Source organism: Canis lupus, chromosome 3 (genome assembly GCF_011100685.1).
Source record: "Canis lupus familiaris isolate Mischka breed German Shepherd chromosome 3, alternate assembly UU_Cfam_GSD_1.0, whole genome shotgun sequence".
NCBI classification, from domain to species: Eukaryota; Metazoa; Chordata; class Mammalia; order Carnivora; family Canidae; genus Canis; species Canis lupus.
In genome coordinates, this window is record NC_049224.1 from 7,948,583 (window position 1) to 7,958,432 (window position 9,850).

The following is a 9,850-nucleotide window of genomic DNA, read 5'->3' on the forward strand; positions in this document are numbered from 1 at the left end:
TGTCCACTGTTTCCTACAATAGGTGTCCATTGTATTTTTTTAATTTTTTTTAAAGATTTTATTTATGTATATCAGAGAGAGAGAGAGAGAGAGAGGCAGAGACCCAGGCAGAGGGAGAAGCAGACTCCATGCAGGGAGCCTGATGTGGGACTCGATCCCGGGACTCCAGGATCACGCCCCGGGCCAAAGGCAGGTGCCAAACTGCTGAGCCACCCAAGGACCCCCCAGGTGTCCATTTTAAAGCATTTCAATATTTGAAAGCATTTTGCTTCTGAAAATCTACTAAGCATTGGTCATATATTTCAGCTTCGTTGGTCCTGGTAAGAGAAAATGGTTGACTTCGATGTTTAAATATATATCCCAAACTTACTTATCCCAAACTTATTTAGTCTTCTAAATCTATGTAGATACATGATACTATATATACACACTATAGTCTGTATATACTATATATATAATAATCTAGATATATACCATACTACATATATAATCTATATATACACTGTACTATATATACATACACCATAATCTCTCTCTATATTATATAAATGGTATATATTTACTAAATAGAAAAACTGTAAAGTTCTTCATTATAATCAGGCACGCAGAGAGCTCCCCAGATGCACTAGAAGTGAGACCAGCCGTCGCCCCATCAGCTCTGTTCACGTTTCCCTCCAGCCTAATAGCTTAAATGTCACAGCTCCATGCCAAACGCATCAAGGACTTTCCTGGCACCGATGTCGCTACTTCAGAGTGAGCAATACTTCAGCATCATCAGAATTAACCATCCACTAAATTCAATTTAATAAGGGCTGCATCACCCTCAGTGTTTCACCTTCATGCACAATTTATTATAATTTCACATGAAAAGCGAAAAGCTCAGAAAACACATATGCTATCACATTCCCGAAAAGAAAGCCCTTTTCCTGAGCCGTTTTCGATGCAACTCTGACTGTAATTGGGTGCCTCCTCAGATCGTCTGACACAGTGCACGCTGAAAAGGAGATTAAAGACGAAATGTCAGGGTTTACGGATCGTGAGAAATCCCCACATTCTCCTTCAGCCCCTCGGCCCTGACAAGGTGAGAAGGCCCAGGCCAGGACTCACTCCCAGGGCCTCTGTGGAAGCAGGCCCTGCCCCTGGCTCCCCTTGGCAGCTCTGCTTACCCCACAGATGTGGGAAGGATACCACGGCTTTATGGGATTCCAAAACAAGACTGGAAGGGCACTTCGTCTGCATGTGTGTCTTTTCTTAACTTTTATTTTGTATTACTTTCTTCTGGCTGGCAAGAAAGGGAAACAGCAGGCACCACCGTAGTGCCCATAAGAAACTGCGAAAGAAAAGAAGTAAACTGTAAGAAGGGACTTTTCCTTGACAGGAAAAGCTAATATTAGGAACATGAACGAGGGTGTAAAACATCATTTTGTTGGCCTCTAGTTAAAACGGTGCATATGAGGTTTTTTATTTTATTTTTATTTTATTTTTAAGATTTTATTTATTTATTCATGAGAGACAGAGAGAGGCAGAGACACAGGCAGAGGGAGAAGCAGGCCCCACACAGGAAGCCCAATGCGAGACTCGATCCCGGGACCCCAGGATCACGCCCTGGGCCAAAAGCAGCTGCTAAACAGCTGAGCCACTCAGGGATCCCCCCTCTGAGATTATTTTAAATTCAGGATAAGGGCTATCTTAGACTTCATAGGAGGGTCCTGGTTAGATGTAGGTGATACAGATACAAAGCTCCCACGGTTAAAAAAAAAAAAGAAAGAAAGAAACTAAGAATTTTAAGGATGGGGCAAGGGAACTAAATCTTGTTTAGCTTAGCACCAACTACACAGGCCAGCTGTGTGCTCATCTTGTTAGAGGGCGAGGCTCTCCCCTAGGGAAGCAGAAGCCAACCACCAGAGTGTTCTTTCCTGCATGGTACCAGCGTGCAAACAGGTGTGTGCAGTGGGCAAAGGCCACGGGTGCCACACCAAGCCGGAGGCTCCCAGCAGCGCTGACACGCCGGAGTGACCCTCGGCCTCGTCTTGCACATTGAACAATAACTGAAATCCATCACAAGATCTCTTGCCAGTCCTCCTCAGTTAAATGGGTCTTTATTTTTAGAGAACAATGGGAATTATAGGAAGCTGGAGGTCTTACATCACAGAACTATAAATAGTCGCTGTGGAACGCGGCCCTATGTTTTTGTTTCTCGGTTTTGAAATGAAGTTGGTATTTGAGAGGGGTTTCTCATCTCCTGGGCCGTTTATGATGTCCCAATGACGTCATCTTATCTAGGTGATTAAGGACTTGTTTAGTTTTTCAATCAGACATACCACTAGCTCTCAATGGGAATTTTAATCAGAAGGATGGCTTGCTGCGCTGAGACCGTCCCAGCGAGCAGAGCATTACTGACCTTTCCTCCACAGGAAATTTAAATTTGTATCATTTGGCTGGTTAGGATTCCTGCCATTTCCCTGTGGATCAAGATTAGAGATGAACTTTCAGGCTCAATCATACACTAAAAACACAAACACATAAGCTGTGAAAAGCCAGAAGCAGAAGGATGTGTTTCCCCTGATGCAAAGGTCACCACTGTTTCTGCTCATTCATCCCAGCTGACCACGGGTTCCTATGCCTACTGCCCTCATTTAGGGAACTCAAATTGGAAAATAGCCATACTTACGGGTCCTCAGCATGTTCACTGCATTAAGATTATCTGCTATATTTAACCCAGCTCCCTCATTTGTATGTTAAGAAAAAAATATTTCCCTTGTGACAGACTAGACCTAACAGGACATTTTTTTTAATGTGTAAATGAGGTTATATTTATCAGAATAGTTGTAGTTTGGTCTAGAAAGTTTCTGATTTGTAGCAGCTAGAGAAAGAGGAAAAAAAAGATAAATATTCCTTAGAGAAACCTGCTGCTCTCAAAATAAGCAATTTCATGGCACAAACCCATAAAACGGCTGTGTCATCAAGTATTAATTAAATAGGTTGGGGGGGTCACACAGAGAACAAGATCCTCTACCCCAATAAAGTCAGTAAAAATTAACTTCGCTGACCTAGTGACCATGATCTACAGGATTAAATTTGCAATTGTTTTTGTATTTCCTAAACTGAATTCACAAACTGATATAATTATGAACCAAAACCATCTTTGGGATCCCACTGAGCATTCACTTAATGACTTAGGATGGAAAGGAAAGATTGAACGGTCTTATTCTAGAACCAAATATGAAGCAGATGTAATAATTTAAAAAAAAGACTCAGGACTAAAGGTTTATTATATCTTACTTAAAAGGTGATTTAAAAGGTGATGTTGTCTGAAACCAAGGTGAGGCTACATTTCCACCTCAACACTTATCTCTAAATTAATCTTCAATTTAATTGGTTTAGCTACACTGTAGTATCTGATTCCAAGAGGATATCCAATTAACTATTGGGAAACTTCAGGAAAATACTTAAATCTAACTTGTAACTAACATATAGGTCTAGGTTAGGAAGCAGTTTAGAAATGCTTTTTAAATATTTATAAATTTGATAATCCTATTAATTTTATAATCTGTTGGATTATAAAATACTTTGACGTTTGGTCTTGAAAGGGCTGGGATGTTTTTGTTTGTTGTTTGTTCTTAAAGAAAATTAAATCAGTGGGCTAGAGAATGTCGTATCTTGAAAGGCAGGTTTGATTATGCATTGTTTTTATGAATTGCCTTTCCAACGAAAATGAGTCACACAAATGAGAGAAATGAAAAGCATTTCAGATTTCAGCTAGGTGCAAATGCACAACTGCTTGACACTCTTCTTGGAAAAGCAATTCCAATTTGACGTTGGCAGCATCATTTCTAGCGCACAATATCAAAAATACCTTGAGAGAATGGCTTGTTCTTCACAGCAGAAGAATATGCCCCAAATTGTTTTCAGACTGAACTTTCACAGCGTGTGAAATGCCATAGCATTATTCTAATGATTAAAAAAAAAAAATGAAAAGTCAATAAAAAAAAAAAGAGTGATGCATTCATCCTTAGTTATATGCTAAAGGTGAAGAGATATCTTCCTTTATCATAAGCTGGAAAGAAAAAAATGAGTAACTACTGCACCAGACACTGTGCTAAGCAAAGACATGTCCACGTAAGCTCGCATCTCCACGATAGACTTAAGAAACTGAGTCTCCAATTCACTGGTTCAAGATCATACAGCTCAACGGGTCAGTGCCAGGGTTCGTGCCCAGAATTCAAATCCAGGTTGTGTCCCATTTCAAAGGCCCCTGTTCTCTCCACCCCATAATCAGACTGACCTGGCTCCTTCCAGTTGTGGGGCTTTCAACTCAATGACTGACCTTAGCAGTGCTGAGAGGCTGAGCCTCCTGAGAACACAGGTGGTTGCTTTCTTCGCCTCACCTGGCTCCCTTACCCCACCGCCCTGCCCTCCGGATTCTGGGCAGGACACTCCCGTCCTCCCGCTCCAGGCAAGCGGTGCATGCAAAGAGATTTTAAAGTCACTCTGGCATAATTACCCTAATCAACAAAAACGAAGTGCAGCTCAATTAAACTTTTGAGGAGAAAAGATTGTGTGGGAGTTAAATCAAGTGTAAGGTCAGGCTTTTGTAAGGTGCTCCAGATTCTATCACCTTGCTCTAATTCTTGCATATTTCAGCAGTCACTTTTTTCTTTCTTTCTTTTCTTTCTTTTTTTTTTTTTTTTTTTTTTTTTTTTTTTTTTTTTTTTTTTTGGTGACTTCACAGAAATAACAAGTCATTTTAAAAATCCCGAGATGGTTACAAAAGTACTGTTAACACACACTGTGCCTCCGCATATAGCCCACAGCACTGAGAACATTGGGATAAACTTGGAAGTCTACAATTGCAAAGTTATTTTTAAATCTAAACCAGGTGATAATTTAAAAAAAAAAAAAAAGGAGAAGAGGTGAGTGTTACTGAACCAAGTTAGATTTCTCAGTTTCCACATTGTTTGCATTGCTCCTTTCATTTCTGGCACTATCAGTGTCATAAGGGTTTGAACAAATCTAGAGCCATTATCCGGAAGGCCTCACACATGGGCTGACTTGATCATCCTGAGGCCTTTTATTCACCTCTTTCTTCAAACATCAAGTGAAATGATTTACTTGTGCGGATTCTTCATCTCCTTTTAGAATGGTAATTTCAAAGTTTCTTGAGTAGTAGTACATCAGTGATAGCAAATGACTATTATCAAATTGTCAAACAGAGGATATCTTGCACGATAACCCAACCGCCTGATACCTTTGGTTATACGTACACAAAACAAAGAGCATGCTATTTTTAATTTAAGGAAAACTCATGGGCTTCCTGAACATTAACCATTATCCTTAAAAGACTCCTAAAATTTGGTCTAGGGTCAATGCCCTACGTGCACGCAGTAGGTTCTCAATGCATAATCTGAATGACCCCAGGCAGTTTCAACCTGGGAAATTGTCCGAGGGAAAATATATACATAAAACAGTGACTAATTTCAAAACGAGACATGGACAGAATGCATATGAGGAATGCCACGTATGAGGCAGGCCTGCAGAGGGGCAACGAGACTTCCCAGGTACGCTGAATGCAAGGCTGTGAATGGGGAGTTGCTCATTAGATGGCCCACATAAAGATGCTTGTTAGTACAGATTTTTTTGTTGTTGTTAGTACAGATTTTTATGGAGCAACCAACTGCACAGAGGGCTATTATAAACTTCGATTATGTATCTAAATTGGTATGAATGGAACACTGCTTTAAAAAGCCGTGAGGTACATAATGTTTCGAGAATTTCTATAATTTCGGAAAGGTCCCCTCACAGGCTCACCCTCCTCCACCCCACTGCTTCAGATGTTTTTATTAAAGCTAGCAGCTCAGAGGTATGGTGAATGCAGACTTAAGCCCAATGGGCTCTTCTGTCTACCGTGTTCAACCAAATAAAAGTTGGCTTTTAAGTTTTTTGTCAGCATACCCAATCTTTCAGATAGATCACGAAACCTTAAAGAGAGGAATTAATAGCATTTGAGGCTCTGTTACAGAATGAAGAATCTATAGTCGTGCATTAAAAAAATAAAAATAAATAAATGTGTGTTTACCTCCAAAGCTATGAAAAAGTAAGCTGTACCGGTCACAAGAGATTTTTGGAAAAAAAGATCAAAAGAGGGCTAATATATATATTTTTATATGACAACAGAAGACAAGCCAAATTCTCAGCGGATCTTGTCAAAGCCAGTTTGCACAGCGGCTAGACAACAAATAAGGGCATTGTTAGCAAGTCAGGAAAACTCCTGCAGAAGTCTTTGAAAATTTCCCCTCTAGGTTCTCAATTTACCCCGGGGCAAAACAAAACCAACCCTTAAACCAAAAATACACACTAGAAACTGGACCAGGGTGGGGCGCCCGGGTGGCTCAGTGGGTTAAGCATCTGACTCCCGGTTTTGGCTCAGGTCATGATCTCAGGGTCCTGAGATGGAGCCTCAGAGAGGGGTCTGGGGGAGAGAGTCTCTCCCTCGGCCCCTTCCCCACCACACCCCCAATTTCATGTGTGCATGTGCCTGCGCTCTCTAAAAATAAATAAATAAATCTTGAAAGAAAGAAAGAGGGAAAAAGAAGAAAAAGAAAGAGAAAGAAAGAAAGAAAGAAAGAAAGAAAGAAAGAAAGAAAGAAAGAAAGAAAGAAAGAAAGAGAAAGGAAGACCCTGGACCAGGCATTGAGAGGACAGCCAAGCAGGTGTAATGAAGAGATGTAAACATGGTACATGGACATATTTTCTTCTCTCCAAGGAGAGAAAGAGAATGATGAAAGGGACCTCGTGTCTTATTAAGTATCCCTAACACAGATGCCTTATGGGAAGCTAGCTGTGGCTACGTGTAGCCAAGTTAACTATGGCCAATGACTGTCGGAGGACGGCCTAGTTATGCTGTGTAGTTGAGGAGAGGCCCCCAGTTGCCGGCAGCCCCTAAAGACGGAAAGAACAACGTGTGGGTCACCAGACGTGGGTCCTTGAACTACAGTCAACCCCCTGCTTTCTACTCCGTGCTTGAGCACGAGCAGCCTGGGCCCAGAGGGGGGGTGGGGTCAGCTGCAGCTCTTAGGAGTTGTGACAGCATCAGGGCAAAGAGGGAGCTAGAAGCCACTTTCTACATGACTTTTTGTCCTTGTGATTTATCCTTTGTTGCCAAAGATGCTGGCAATAATATGTAGCACCAACCAGTCTCTGGTTTTACTCTCCACCCCGCCCCAACCCCCTAGGAGAGGAGAGCAACCATATGCACAATGTACCTGGCCGTGCAAGCGAAGTCCACCTCTGGGGAGATGTGATGTGTAAGGGCATCGCGAGCCGGAGAATGTGATCAGGAATTCTGCTAATGAGCTGGAAAAAAAAAAAAAAAAAAAAAAAAAGGTCTTCAAACAATCAGAGATGGCTACCTGCAAGAACTGGGGGTAAGAAGGTTCTTCACGGTAAAGCAGTATCGTGCTCTCAAAAGACATGACTTGAAACCATGACCGAGAACGTGACCTCACTCGAGCCACAAAAAATGGATCCTGCCAATGGGCTGTTGGTGTTTCCCCACCGGTTCAGTAGTCCCTAAACCAAGAATATAATGTGTGCGAGGGTCACAATACAAACTCCAGAAATCCATTGAGACAGATGGGTTCTGTTATGGTGTCTTTTAGTTCCTAAACTGTATTAAGTCTTCAAACTGGGAGCTAGAAGGCAAAACCAAGAAACTTGAATAATACAGACCAGGGCCGAAGATTACTAGCAAGGAGATGTAGAGTAAGAATCAAAATAAGGCTCTCTATACATTTTTTTGAAAGGGTCTTTATTTTTTAATCTTGCTGATTCTCAAGCCCACATTCAAAGATTTACTAAGATGAAATTCCAAGACACCTACTCAACAAGAATTTTCTTATTCTAATGGATGGGGCCCTTTAGATCAAGGACTTCCCCACTCTTACGGTCATAAATTTAAAAAGTTTTTAGAAATTATGTTGATAACTCCAATGGATACATACTTATCTATATAATTTATGTATTTACTGCTATACCGGCACGTCGTATAAATGATGCACACAACCAATAAAAACTTTAAAAGACGATAAACAATCTTTTTAAAGCAGGTCTACTCTTTTCTTCCCAAGTACACGATCCCTGCACGACTTGGAATGTCAACAGCCCACTTCGGACAAAACTAGTTCACTCACTGGGTGTGAGCCGCAGCCTCCGTGCACCCAGAGCACATACACACGTTTTGAGATTTTGCAATATCGTATTCAAAACACTTCAATTTGAAATGTAGTGCTTTTCCTTTGCTGTCTAGAGCCTTCTTTTATTTTAATTTTTTTTAAATTTTATTTATTTATGGTAGTCACACACACACACACAGAGAGAGAGAGAGGCGCAGAGACACAGGCAGAGGGAGAAGCAGGTTCCATGCACAGGGAGCCCGACGTGGGACTCGATCCTGGGACTCCAGGATCGCGCCCTGGGCCAAAGGCAGGCTCTAAACTGCTGCACCACCCAGGGATCCCTGTCTAGAGCCTCCTTAAAGCACTTGTAGGGCAACGTAAGCTAGCATTTGGGGGGGGGGTTTACAAAGACAGTTTTTATTTATTTTTATTTTATTATTTTTTAAGACAGTTTTTATTACTGTCAGGAGCTGCACTTTATTCAGCAACTACTATGTGACAGGCATTTTATATTCCGTGCGGTGTGTCTAATTCTCACAAGAGCTACAAAATAGAAATTATTTTTCCCATTTTATGGAAAAAAAAAAAAAGATGAAGCAGCAGCCAAGTTTCATGATCAACTGTATCCCACAAGTAAGTGGTACAGGTAGGGTGGGTATCTTTAAAACCACAAAGTCGGTCTTAAAATAATAATAATAATAATAATAATAATAATAATAATAATAATAGAAATAAATAAAGTAAAATAAAATAAAATAATAAAATAAAATAAAACAAAACAAAATAAAATAAAATAAATAAAACCACAAAATCAAAAGGGTCACAATTACAGGACATCATGTGCAGGGCCAGTGTCTCAGCCCTTCCAGGGTTTTATTTACAGCTGGCTCCTGAAAGCAGAGGGAGGCCCGGAGGAACAAACGGTTGGTTATTTAAAATTACCTTCATTTTACAAAACCAGGTCTCAGCTGTGTGCACCTGCTGCCCTCGGCCTCCCCCCCAGCCAACGGCCCTCGGAGGCCAGAGGCCCAGGAGCGGCCCGGGCGAGTGAGGCCCGGCTCGCAGTGGCCTGAAGCCTCCAGGCCTCACCCGCTGTTTCTCCAAGCAACGCCTCTGACCTTACAGAAGAGCTGAACCAGCCGCTTGGCGCCCCCAGCCGCCTTGCTCCCGCAGACACAGATGCCCACTGGCTCCCCGGGAAAGCTCTGGGGCCAGGGGCGGGAGGCCGGGGAGGCCCCGCTCAGGAGAGAGGCCGGCTGGCTGTAAAGCCCCCTCGGCAGTTCAGGCGGCCAGGATTTGAACTCTCCCTGCTCAACCCACGGGGAATGTGGGTCACACGCTAGTGGCTCTGCAGGATTTCCTTTCCTGGGCATTTTTAGGAAGACGGAAGACATCCTTCGGGCCAAGTTGGTGGAGACGGTGGAGAAAGCAGAACGGAAGCATCTCCAGGCCTTTCCCAGGTTGTATCTGCACAGAGGCGCTCACCCCGCACCCAAAGGCCCATTGACCCTCCGTATCCCAGCAGCTCCCCTGGGAAGCTCTCCCCACACTTAACATGCAATTAGGAACTTTCTCCTCGAAAGATCTGCAGGGTATGTTTATTAGAAGCACTCACTTTAAAGTGCAAGTGTTGGGGCGCCTGGGGGGGCTCAGCGGTTGACACCTGTCTGGCTCAG

At 42.4% G+C, this 9,850-nt stretch overlaps 1 long non-coding RNA gene across 2 annotated transcripts; it reads right to left on the bottom strand.

Annotated features, from left to right (window-relative positions):
* Positions 1 to 530: 530 nt before the first annotated feature.
* On the bottom strand, positions 531 to 9,420 carry LOC106558536. 2 transcript variants are annotated; one of them, XR_005356281.1, is made up of 4 exons: positions 9,293 to 9,420; positions 7,263 to 7,353; positions 1,167 to 1,330; positions 531 to 994 (listed from the first exon to the last, which is right to left on the bottom strand). It is a non-coding gene; the product is annotated as an uncharacterized LOC106558536 (long non-coding RNA). The 2 variants fall into 2 exon arrangements; XR_005356282.1 differs by lacking the exons at positions 531 to 994; positions 1,167 to 1,330 and adding exons at positions 2,139 to 2,462; positions 3,857 to 3,951.
* Positions 9,421 to 9,850: the final 430 nt, after the last annotated feature.